General features: G+C 39.4%; 1 protein-coding gene across 1 annotated transcript in view; it reads right to left on the bottom strand.

Annotated features, from left to right (window-relative positions):
- The window catches only part of LOC124775865, a 748,131-nt gene that overhangs the window by 624 nt on the left and 733,134 nt on the right, over positions 1 to 14,373 (bottom strand). The gene's annotated exons all lie outside the window — the stretch shown is intronic.

Here is a 14,373-nt window from a genome sequence, read left to right on the forward strand (position 1 = left end):
TCTAAGGCCTCCGATTTTTTTTCTAATTAACTACTCACCCGAAATCGATGAAACTGGCGTTACTTCTCGACGTAATCGCCCTGCAGACGTACACATTTTTCACAACGCTGACGCCATGATTCCATGGCAGCGGCGAAGACTTCTTTAGGAGTCTGTTTTGACCACTGGAAAATCGCTGAGGCAATAGCAGCACGGCCGGTGAATGTGCGGCCACGGAGAGTGTCTTTCATTGTTGGAAAAAGCCAAAAGTCACTAGGAGCCAGGTCAGGTGAGTAGGGAGCATGAGGAATCACTTCAAAGTGGTTATCACGAAGAAACTGTTGCGTAACGTTAGCTCGATGTGCGGGTGCGTTGTCTTGGTAAAACAGCACACGCACAGCCCTTCCCGGACGTTTTTGTTGCAGTGCAGGAAGGAATTTGTTCTTCAAAACATTTTCGTAGGATGCACCTGTTACCGTAGTGCCCTTTGGAACGCAATGGGTAAGGATTACGCCCTCGCTGTCCCAGAACATGGACACCATCATTTTTTCAGCACTGGCGGTTACCCGAAATTTTTTTGGTGGCGGTGAATCTGTGTGCTTCCATTGAGCTGACTGGCGCTTTTTTTCTGGATTGAAAAATGGCATCCACGTCTCATCCGTTGTCACAACCGACGAAAAGAAAGTCCCATTCATGCTGTCGTTGTGCGTCAACATTGCTTGGCAACATGCCGCACGGGCAGCCGTGTGGTCGTCCGTCAGCATTCGTGACACCCACCTGGATGACACTTTTCGCATTTTCAGGTCGTCATGCAGGATTGTGTGTACAAAACCCACAGAAATGCCAACTCTGGAGGCGATCTGTTCAACAGTCATTTGGCGATCCCCCAAAACAATTCTCTCCACTTTCTCGATCATGTCGTCAGACCGGCTTGTGCGAGCCCGAGGTTGTTTGGCTTTGTTGTCACATGATGTTCTGCCTTCATTAAACTGTCGCACCCAGAATGCACTTTTGACACATCCATAACTCCATCACCACATGTCTCCTTCAACTGTCGATGAATTTCAATTGGTTTCACACCACGCAAATTCAGAAAACGAATGATTGCACGCTGTTCAAGTAAGGAAAACGTCGCCATTTTAAGTATTTAAAACAGTTCTCATTCTCACCGCTGGCGACAAAATTCCATCTGCCGTACGGTGCTGCCATCTCTGGGACGTATTGACAACGAACGCGGCCTCATTTTAAAACAATGCGCATGTTTCTATCTCTTTCCAGTCCGGAGAAAAAAATCGGAGGCCTTAGAACTTGAATGCACCTCGTATATAGAGAATAGCATAGGTCCTATCACACTTACATAGGGCACTTCTGATGATAGCCGGCCGCTGGTGGCCGAGCGGTTCTAGGCACTTCGGTCTGGAACCGCGCGACAGCTATGGTCGCAGGTTCGAATCCTGCCTTGGGCATGGATGTGTGTGATGTCCTTATGTTAGTTGGGTTTAAGTAGTTCTAAGTTCTAGGGGACTGATGACCTGAGATGTTAAGTCCCATAGTGCTCAGAGCCATTTGAACTTGTGGTGATAACCTTGTCTCTGATGAGCACTCGCCATCGCGGACGACATACTGGGTTGTATTACTTAAGAGGTCTTTAAGCCAGTCACATATCTGGAAACTTATTTATACGCTCGTACCTTCGTTAATAATCTGCAGTGCGGCGCTGTGTAAAATTCTTTTCCGAAATATAGAAATATTGTAAGTAGGCTGTATAAAGGCACATTTGCATGCCGAGCGTGAGTTTCCTCGGAAACGCGAGATATTAATTAAATAAATAATCAGTGACAAATAAATAAAGCCTATGGCACACAACTGCAGCGCTGTGTCGCGGATAAAACAAAAGCACAATTACGTTACTCGTATGTTTGATTAAGAAAGGAGAGCTCTGGTTGAAGTGGTGCGAGAAGCACGTATTTTAGTTTGTTGTCTGGCACACCGCCATATTTCATGTTATAGAAAATTACTGCGAGTTGCAACCACACTAGGCACTCGATTCTGTAAAGAATTTATATTTATAAAAGTAAGTAGGATTATGAACTGTAGGCTTATTCATTGAATATATCTGATTTAACTAACTGTGTAATTTTTTTGTTTAGTAGACAATCACCTCTGTACGACGTTTTGGCATGGCTGGCAAATTATTGTAATATTGAGATTTAGATTATGAGTCCGCACCTACCGCAGCAGTCTTTGGAAACGATTTAATTACGAAGTCCGATTATTTCAGTTTTATTTCATGGTCAACTACGAGTAACATTGCCTTTATGAAAAAGCCATTGTCAAGCCTCTGATACCGAATAATTAAAACCTGACGACTCATAGGAGAGACAATCATACAGATAAAATAATTAATATTTTATTTTATTTCATTTTATTTTATTAATTTTATATTGGCGACCGTGACAGGACGTTGTTCAGTTTGTCATTTGTTACATTGTTCTCTTTGTTTCATGTGAAAAATCAACTTTCTGGACCTGGACTTGACTATATGAGAAATAACAAAAATCAGAAGATATTTGCCAATTATAAAATTTTGCGGGAAGACGCAAAGAAGCTTCCAGCAAAATAAGGTAAGACGCAGCATCTTTGCATTAGCAGGCTTGCCCAGACGTATAATTCAGTGTATTAGCTTTTCAGTAAAATTCTGTAGTGTTTCTTTTCCGCATAACAGTTTCAGTGATAAATTTCATTCTCAGTACTTTTCCCTAAACAATAACGTATGCAACAATACCAATACACGAGTGTACAATATGGCCGACTTCTATACGATACGTAGTAACATGGACAGCAGCCATTATCAATAATCTCAAATTCAGTTTATATTTTTAAATTAACAGACAGCCATTGTTGCTACGAGCGATTCATGCTCAACTGCATTTTATTTTAAAATCAGTGTAAAATATTTTCTTGAAACATATATCACGTGTGGCATGGTAATAACTAGAAAACAATACGCAAAAATGGAACAGCAAAGACGTACTATTCAGACGCAATCCGACTCGGACGAGAGACAAATGTTAGAAAATGACTTTACGACAGCAACCGGTAGTGACGATTCATCAAACATTGACGCAAGTGTTGACGAAAATTTTGACAATAGGCCCTCCACCACAAAAATTTCAAAGTCTCAATCAGAGCCCATGCTAATGCATGACGTCACGTCTAATGACGCGGCGGGGGCAGAGACCTTGCAAACGGTAAACATTGCCGACATGTTACAAATGCTAATGAAACAAAACGCAGAAAATATGGCAACCTTAAAGACACAAAATGAACAGTTAAAGACACAAAATGACGGAATCAAATCTGATCTCATAGCACTCAAGACAGGTAATGACACTTTATGTAAGCGTGTCGAACTTATAGACGCCACACTGACCAAACAGATGACTGAACTCAGTACTAAATTTTCCCAGCTTAATACCAGACAAGAAAAGACTACAACTGACGTAGCACTTTTACAGACACAAGTAAAAAACCTTAATGTCACGTGTGAAGTTCTTACTGAACAAATTCAAACATATCCTTCAGTACATGACAACCTTGAAAAACGAATTACTGACGTACAGAATAAATTTGACAATGTTGAACAACACCTGACTGACATCTTACAATCTGATGCCACAGCTCATTTTCAAAATATTAATAAAGAATTTCATGATTGGGTAGTCAACAAAGACAAACATTTTGATAGATGCTTACGTGAAAGTTTACCAACAATTGTGCACGACTCCGTAGCGCAATACATTACTAATAACAAACAGCTGATCAGTGACGCAGTACAATCCGTCACTGCACCCATGAGACAATTCACCGATCGACCACAGTCTGAATGTAACGAAAATATCAGTCAAAATGCACAGTTCAGGAACCAATATACATTCGAGTATGACACACACATACCGCACACGACAAACACACAAGAACAAAACACACCACGACTACAACACGTACCACGATGTGCAAACACAAACACAAGCTATTATCATGGTAAACCACAGCAACATTATCGTAATTACTCGCCAGCTGGACATAGCAGTAATTACAGTGGGACAAATCCATATCATAATGCAAAGGAAGACGAAAGCTTAATGAAACACAGGCAATTTCAGATTTTTATCCCAGAAAAACGAACCATTCATCCGGTGATTTTTCTCAAATCTTTTAGTAACGCATTTCCACGCACTTGGAGTGACCGGAAAAAGATTTCATATATTGTCGGTTACATCCAAGGCGATGCAGCTGTCTGGGCATACAGTCAAGCTGACGTATGTACCACGTACAGTGAGTTTGAGCGTGCTTTTCTGAACAAATTCTGGTCGCAATCCGTTCAGGAGCGACTCAGAAGACAAATTTTAGAACCTGAAACTTTTAACAGTAAAAATGGTAACTTACGCAGATACTTTGAAAAATACTTGAACATGGGACACTTTTTAGACGAACCAGTCGCAACGCGAGATATACTCCGTGCGTTGAAGGCCAAATTGCCTTTCAACATTAAAGAAAAACTCCTACATATCCCGGATGACGATTCAGATTATTTTTTAACAGCTTTAGATTCGGTTGACATGTTACTTGAAGATCAGCGCTTCGCGCGGCAAAACAGCAGCCACAATGTCTACACTAGTGGTATGCAAAACATGCAGGCTTGCCAACACAATTCTGGCGCGCCCACAGTTGGATACGCGGTACAACAAAAACAGCAAACTCATATGCCATCTCAGTACGGAAATCAAAATCAACACGCGTATTCCAATACAAACAATAGTTACAACAGTAATAACATTTCATGCGGCAATCCATACAAAAGGCACCGCGGTAATAACTACAACGGTAACAACGGATACAAGGGTAATAACAAAAACACAAACAGAAATAGAAATAATAATAACTACGAGCCAAGACAGCATCAAGGTTGGACTCGTAACGATCAGTACTTTCATTCAAACTCTGCTTTACCACAGCAGCCACCAGGTCAAAATTGGAGCATACCTTACGACCGACAGGTAAGTTATAATGCGCAACAGCAACAACAACCGCAAAAGTTTGGAGATCATAATAGGCAATATCCGAATGTGAATATAATAGAAATGACACCTGATGCACAACCTCAATCTGTGTCAGTACCTAGTACAAATGCTAATCCAACAAACTAGAAACAGTCACTGCTTTGCCCCAGGTCGTGGCTGAAGAATCCTTGGGGGGCGGCTTCAATGTTAATCAGTTATTTGACACCACACTTGAACAACAGAATAATGATATGCCGAGTAATTCTAAACAAAAACTACCTGTTTTATTTATAAGATACAACCACAATAACAATATATCAGATGAACTTTTACAAGACAGTACACAATGTCGTTTAAACACAAATGAAATTGTTTTAGCATCCACTACTGGTGTAGTAGGTGGGATTCCAACTACTATTATCCTAGATACAGGTGCAGCTGTGAGCGTTTTATCTTTTAATTTTTATAAAAAGATGTGTGAATTGGAACCTGTGCCTGAGTTTCCTGCCCAAAACTGTAAAATAACTACTGCACTAGGTAATAAGTCATATAGGGTTACGAAGCAAGTTTTTGTAAACGTTAAAATAGGTAATGGAACCGTACAATGGCCATTCCTGGTTGTACAAAACCTTGTGACTAATTGCATATTAGGAATAGATATTATGAGCGAGAAGGACTGCATTATAGACTTCTCCAAAGGTAAATGTATTTTAAATGATAAAAGCAGGGTAATTATTATTGATTTGGACAGGAGAACTCTAAAGCATGACAAACACTGTACAGGGTACAAGGTTCAGTTAGTACTTGACAAAGGCATTCAAGACATGCAAACACACTCATCTGACACAGAGCTAATGGACTTGAAAACATTGCTTGATCATAAGATAAGTGAAGCTACAGCTCTCAGTGTACATGAACGTATAAAACTACAGGAAGTGTTATCCAAATATTTACAAGTTTTTACCAAACGATTAGGTGTTATCAACACGTATGTGTACAAGATTGAAGTTAAGCCTCACAAGATCTTCTACCATAAGACATATAACGTACCGTTATCTCAACGACCTGCTGTGTGGCAAGAATTAAAACAAATGTTAGACTGGAAGGTCATTGAACCATCCACCTCACCTTATTGTAGTCCTCTACTTGTTGTCAAAAAATCAAATGGAAGCATTAGGTTAGTGTTAGACGCACGAGCTATTAATGAAATAATTTTACCGGTTCACACAAAACCTGAAAATTTAGAAGAGCAATTACAGAAATTTCTAGATGCAAAATATTTTTCCACAATAGATCTCGCTAATTCGTTTTGGCAGGTGGGTATCACTCCTGATTCTCGGAAATATACTGCATTTATGTTCGGGGGGCGAACCTATCAGTTTTGTGTTCTACCCTTCGGACTGAATGTCAGCTCTGGGGTATTCATTACAGCCCTGGATACCGTGCTTGGCGACGATTTAGTTGAGACAGTCACACACTATGTAGATGATATACTGATAGCTACACAATCCTGGAATGAACACGTTGACACACTTCAAAGAATTTTAGAAAAATTTGCACAAGCTGGAGTCACAGCCAATCTTAGAAAATCAAAGTTTGGTTGCAGTGAGATAAAGTATTTAGGACATATCATTAATTCACAGGGCATACGTCCGGATCCCAGTAAATTAGATGCTATCAGAAACTTTCCTAGCCCTCGAACTAAAAAGCAGTTAAAATCATTCCTTGGGCTATGTTCATTTTTCAGACGTTTTTTGCCACAACCACTTTTGAACAGTAAACATCTGCTAAATCTACTCAGAAAGAATCAAGTTTGGATCTGGTCGGAACAGTGCCAGAATGACTTTAATACAATTAAACATGCTTTAGTGAATGCTAACATATTGAGCCATCCAGATTTCAATTTAGATTTTTGTATGACTTGTGACGCTTCACGTACTGGCTTGGGCTGTTGCTTATTTCAAGTTGTAAAGAATAAAGAAAAGGAACAGATAAGAATTATTGGGTTTGCGAGTCGCACTCTAACTGAATGTGAGCGTACATACTCCACTACTGAGTTAGAAACACTTTCCATAGTATGGGCATTCAAGAAATTCAATTATTATTTATTTGGAGAACATACAGTAATTTACACCGATCACCAGGCCCTGACATTTTTGTTAACTTGTAAACTTATACATCCTAGACTATCACGATGGGCAGTTACACTTCAGAACTACTCTTTTGAAATTAAGTACATAAGAGGTAAGGACAACACCATTGCAGACACTTTGTCTAGACTTCCACAAGGTATGAATGATACCAACAGTGACTTAGAAAATATAAATGACTACAGGATTCTCTTAATGCAAGACAAGCAGTATCACCAATATTATATTGATATGTGCAGAAACATGGCTGAATTACAAAAATCTGATCCTCACTGGTATAAAATAATCACATTACTGGTAGAAAAACACAATCATCCTTTGACTAAGTATTACAAGTTACACAATGATGTGCTATTTTACCACCGACATCCAAATGCTACTAACTGGTGTGTATGCATTCCCAAAGAGTCTGAACGTAATTTAATTTGGCACACACACTTAGTATGGGGTCATTATGGGACAAAAAAGTGTTTAGCGAAGCTCAGTACATACTGTTATTTTAGCAATATGAGAAGAAAAATTTACAGGGAACTGAAAACATGTGTCATATGTCAAAAATCAAAACCTCAGAATTTATCCACAAAAACAGATTTACATTCTATTTTACCTAGTAAACCCCTGGAAATTCAGTGTACTGACATCAGTGGACCGCATCCAGCAAGCTCTGGAGGCGTCAAATATATCTTAGCTTTTTACGATATATTTTCTAAACATGTTAAACTTTATGCTTTAAAATCCGCCACTGCAAGTGCTATAATACGAAGATTCTCAAGTGATTACCTGACGCACGTGAGAAAACCTAAAGCAATTCTGTCAGATAATGCAGCATACTGCTCTGGGTACGAATGGAGAAATTTCTTGAAGGACAATAACATTAAAAGTATATTTATTTCGAGGTTTAGTCCACAATGTAACGCGACTGGGAGACTTTTCCGAGAATTAAATCGTTTCATGAGGACCTATATTTCATCAAAACATACTAATTGGGTGTCCTACCTAAGTCTTTTCGAAGACATACACAATAACTTAAATATTTACGATACAAATTACACACCTAACGAGATCATGTTCAATTGCAAACAGAACGATCAGTGGATAGAACCATTACCTAAGTTGTCAGACAAGGAAATCACACCTGAACAGAAAATAAAAGAAGTATTGACTACGCTGACACATCACGCACAGATACGAAACAAACATCACAGAAACATAATAAAAAGAAAACAAAAATTCGAGGTAGGAATGCTTGTACTACTTCGTACTCATCATAAATCTGTTGCACTCAAACGACGCAACGCTAAGTGGCGTCTGCTATATGAAGGACCTTATATAATTGTTAACATACCGCACCCTGGTGCGTATCTGTTACAACATCGTAGAACTAACAAAATTATTGGGCTATACGCACACCGAGATCTTAGAGCATTTCATGCTGAATAATGTCAAAGTCATACCCATCAAAATATTGCTAAGCAACTCGAAAAACTCTGTTGCTACAACACAGATAATAAGTAGTATAGAAATTTTCATTTCAGCGTTCCAGAGTCGCAGTTGAAGACAGAAGAACTTTTCTTTCAACGCCGCGGCTCCACCGAGAAGACTGAATATTAAAGTAAAATTTATGATTACGTAGCAGTGAATGATATATTAATTTTTCACGGAACATTTGTGACTGTAGGTACCACTGACTTGGTATGACACCTGACGAACCGACAGACGTCATCTGTGAAGCGATCTTTTACTTTGAGAAATAGATTAGACGCACATCTCTCAACACGAAAAGCATCTATCAGTAGTCAAGGCCACACAGACACTCTACACACACGCACAAAACGCGAGGAATCGAACATTTTCTCTCTCTTACTATTTTGAATATTTATTGAGTAGTGAAAACGCCTGGTCTTGCCTACTGATGTAATGAATGTTGTGTCTAACCTATCTTAATTTCAGATGACATCACAAAAAACATCGATAATATCCCAGCAAAACCGCTAAAGAGGATGTAAATATCTGCAATTCATGTAATCAAATGTGACACAATGTAATAACCTATAGCTATGAATGATGATGTAAACGTGTTTATGTGCAACTGTATTATGTTTATACTAAGAAAATATGTGACGTGTGTATGTATAATTACTTTTTTTTTTTTTAACTGATGTATCATGTAAAAATTTGAACAAAACGAGTGCCAAAAAGACATTGCATAGTGAACCTCTGTTCACGGACATTAACGAACATTACTAACTCTGCAACTACGCAGAAACCTATGTGAAGGAAACGGTTAATGCCATTCATTATGCATCGTACCTATGTAAACGCGATGAACGATTTCCTCGATTAATAACTACGAACATTTAGGTGAGCTATATTCAGCAAAAAAAAAACTGAGAATGTGAAGTCCATAATTCGTGCATCGTCTAGTGACATTACTACAGTACCTAACTTCAAGATGTTAACTGGATTAAATGGACACAAAGAGCCCGTCCAGAAAACAACACGACGGGTGGAAGAATTTTGGTTGGAACTTCAGGGAATGAAATGTTCTCGAAATGTGACGGACACTCTTACCTGGACTGCCCAAGGATCGACGCCAGCTATGTGCCGTCCGAGGTTCTGCAACCAAGCTTCCACGGAATGTAAAAAACGAACTGCACGTGGACCAATTACTCGACGGGTCACGTCTGATCTGTAATAAGCAATGCTTTTACTCACAACGAACTGCATCACAACGACTATAATGGAAATAGGAAATGGACACGCTTATGTATTAATCACGTTGTTATACAACGATGTTACTCTGATCAAAAAAACTTTACCACGACGATACTAACCTGTAAAAAAATTATTGTGCAGCAGATGAATATGAACTGTGATAACGACACGATGTGTATAGGACAACGCACCTGAAACATACGGACATTTTTCTTTGAAGTATTTCAAAACAATACTATGTAACTAAGAACATTCAACAATCTAAGTTGTATTGTGTTATAACGAATATTGTAAATTTAAAACTAAGTTACCTGTCATAGAATGTAGTCTTCATATGTAATCTTGGTTGAATATTTTCTTTGTGCAACGACTGAGAAACGCGCGCACACGAACAATATGAACTGCAATACTGTGCCGCGTGATCTAACTGTACGACATAACGGCAGTCACACAGGCGCTTCTGCGCATGCGCGCACTCTATCTGCCAACATAAGAACTTTTACGACGCACCCGCGTCATTCAAATTTTGTATATAATGTGTATAATGTGTATAATGTAGGTCATGTAAATAGTTGTAGATAACTTAGATTTTCTTGTGCCTTTAGGTGAATTGCTCGCCTGCAGGTGTGTCCTTTCGCCTCGCAGTTCAGGGGGCAATATAAAGGCACATTTGCATGCCGAGCGTGAGTTTCCTCGGAAACGCGAGATATTAATTAAATAAATAATCAGTGACAAATAAATAAAGCCTATGGCACACAACTGCAGCGCTGTGTCGCGGATAAAACAAAAGCACAATTACGTTACTCGTATGTTTGATTAAGAAAGGAGAGCTCTGGTTGAAGTGGTGCGAGAAGCTCGTATTTTAGTTTGTTGTCTGGCACACCGCCATATTTCATGTTATAGAAAATTACTGCGAGTTGCAACCACACTAGGCACTCGATTCTGTAAAGAATTTATATTTTTAAAAGTAAGTAGGATTATGAACTGTAGGCTTATTCATTGAATATATCTGATTTAACTAACTGTGTAATTTTTTTGTTTAGTAGACAATCACCTCTGTACGACGTTTTGGCATGGCTGGCAAATTATTGTAATATTGAGATTTAGATTATGAGTCCGCACCTACCGCAGCAGTCTTTGGAAACGATTTAATTACGAAGTCCGATTATTTCAGTTTCATTTCACGGTCAACTACGAGTAACATTGCCTTTACGAAAAAGCCATTGTCAAGCGTCTGATACCGAATAATTAAAACCTGACGACTCACAGGAGAGACAATCATACAGATAAAATAATTAATATTTTATTTTATTTCATTTTATTTTATTAATTTTATAGCTGTTTAGGTTTTTATGTTAGTAACGCCACGTAGCGCTCTGTATGAAAATCACTGACTGTGCTGTGTGCAGTCTGTGGCTGGTTTGCATTGCATTTTTGGAATATTTGCTATTGCAGTGTTGGGCAGTTGTATGTGAACAGCGCGTAGTGTTGCGCAGTTGGAGGTGAGCCGCCAGCAGTGGTGGATGTGGGAAGACCGATGGCAGTTTTGAGAGCGGACGATCTGGACGTGTGTCCATGAGAAAGAGTAAATTTGTAATACTGTATATCATTAACTGATATATATATATATATATATATATGATGACTTTTGAATATTATTAAGGTAAATACATTGTTTGTTCTCTATCGAAGTCTTTCATTTGCTAACTATGCCTATCAGTAGTTAAAATCCTTTATTTAGCTGGCAATATCGGCGCTCGCTGTATTGCAGTAGTTCGAGTAACGAAGAATTTTGTCAGGTAAGTGATTCATGAAGGGTATAGGTTATTGTTAGTCACGGCCATTGTTTTGTAGGGACTATGAAAGTCAGATTGCGTTGCGCTAAAAATATTGTGTGTCCGTTTAGCGATGATCAAAATAAGTAAAGAGAGGAATGTCCGAGTACGTTCAGTTTTGCTGAGCTGTTTGAAAATCAGATAACGTAAGGGGTTTACCAGCACAGTAATTCATAAATTTTCCTAAGGGGATGTTTCAATATTAAATGTGCCTGTTGCCCTTCGTCCATAGTCCGCAATATATCATGTGAGAAGCGGGCAAGCTTTGTTTCGCAGCAGTGATGCTTTCTAAATTCGTGCTGATTTGTGGACGTAAGCTTTACGTGTCCGTTCAACTGTCCAGTCATTCTTTTGAGTGAAACCAGTATGTCAGAGTAGACGAATGAAATCAGTCAATCCAGTCGCCTAGTACTATGGCGTGTCTATATGTCTATGATTCATTAATTTTTCACTACAGCCGACATATTCGGCGCGAGAGAACAGCAACTGTGTTGATATTTCAAACAATGTCGTTTATTTTCCAGTCTCACATACACATTTTTTAATAGATGACTAGTTACGAACTCCCTGGATCATATGCAGATCTATGTAGCTGCTTCCGCAACACGTCCTGTCTCAATCAGAACCACACATTCGAGTACTACTCTCATGTTGCTCTGATACAGACACGACAGTTTGCTGACGCAAGTAAATGTTAACCATCAGATGTCGATTTTATTCCAGAGTCGCTGGATTCTCTCATTATCTCTGGTTTCCTGAGAAAGTTTCAAGCTTTTCATTCTTGATTACATGGAACAGCCGTTAAATGTGCCTGAAGATGACATCTTCTGAACATCGGCATAAATAACACAGCTCAAAGAAAGCTATACTTAGCCTAATAAAACGTGTACCGTAACACAGTTTTTTTACCAACGGTCTTGATACATTTGTCTTAATCTAGAGAAGCCCTGTAATATTTAGAAACTAACACGCAATACCGCCAAAAGCGACGTAAGAGGCGCTAATATTTAAAATAGGCGAACAGCGTAAGAATACCGTGTACTAAAGATTTGGATTATAATCAGATAAAGGAATCAACATGGCCTAAAAGTGGATGCAGCACAACTGACCCTTTAGTAATGAGCAGTATTACTGAATGGAGGAGTACGTAACAATTAGCAATTTGGGATTCATAGACTGCGAAAAAGCCTTTGACTTTAAATGGAAGAACGTTATAGAGCAATAAGTGTATAGGCTGAAAATATTCATATTAACTGCTTTTCAAGGTGGTCACCGTCATACATACCAAAGAAAACATCTGAAAACGAAGTTACATTTATATCGCATTGCTCGTTAAATAACTAATACAATATGCAACAATGAAATAACTCATCATATGTGACATAGAAAATGCTCTTAAGCTAAGAAGATTGATATCTTTTATCATCTTAACAGTTACAACTGTCTTTTACGTAAATACAGGATTATTCATAAGTAGCTCAGGGGTTTCAGAAGACGACTGCATACACGCTGCAAGACATACAGAAAAAAGACGTATATACAGTGGATAGAGCGTCTCTCCAAGTTTGTAACTCTAACTTCAGGTACTCAAAATGAACACCATTTTTGACATGGCAAACGTCAATACTGGCGGAAGAGCATGTGAAACTCACTGAAATCGCCTGGCAATGTGTATCGACAGCAGCCCACTTTGTGAAGCTGTTCACTGGGCTGCCTGTCTGCAGGTGTCACAATATGGAGTGGATGATTAGTCAGCATGTTCTGACATAACCTGTCCTTAGTCCACCTGCCCAACACACTTCTACACCTCCAACCTGCCTCATGCATCTCTCTCTCCTCCCCTCTCTCTGTCCATTTCCTCCTTTCCCTCACTCTGTTCATCGCCTCTTCTGTCCATCTCAACCTGCCCACAGCCGTGGTTATCGGCACACCTCAATAAAGTAGACCAAAACTAATCTGACAATATGCCAGTCATTCAAGGCAGGTTTGAGAATCATTTATTTACCCCTGATGAACAGGCGGCCACACAAAACAAATGGATACAGCAGGCTGCTGCTACTCCAGACAACATGCTGACATGCAGAGCAGGCTACATAACAGAGCCTGCAAACCCATTTCTTGTCCCTGACAGGCAGGCTATCCTGCAAAACAAGTTGATCTGAGAGCCCAATACTGCTCGAACACAACATGCCTGTTGCAGAGGGCAGCCTGTATACGAGGGGTTAGTCAAAACACGTTTTGTCTGTATCCCTGATCCTACTGGAACTAAGAGGCTATAAATCCCGCAGTGTTGAATATCATAAGGCCAGGTGTTTCTGTGCCAAATTTGATTGAAATCTATCCAGGGGTTTGGGAGGAGGTCCTGCACATACACACATACACTGTACTTTACTTATATAAAATAGATAACAATACAACAGACATGGCTGGATAGCTGTTCATGTTAGCATGCCACTTCCAGGATTTGGAGATGTACAGAGACCCTGGATCGATTCTATGTGGCAGCTTAATGACAAGTATATTGAGTTTAGCCTGTTTCCTACATCCAACCAGGCACCCACATCCAGCCTCACTTCCACAATTCACAAGCATTTCTCGCACTTTCATATGGGATAACACTAGACACAGACA

This window comes from Schistocerca piceifrons, chromosome 2 (assembly GCF_021461385.2).
Source record: "Schistocerca piceifrons isolate TAMUIC-IGC-003096 chromosome 2, iqSchPice1.1, whole genome shotgun sequence".
NCBI classification, from domain to species: domain Eukaryota; kingdom Metazoa; phylum Arthropoda; class Insecta; order Orthoptera; family Acrididae; genus Schistocerca; species Schistocerca piceifrons.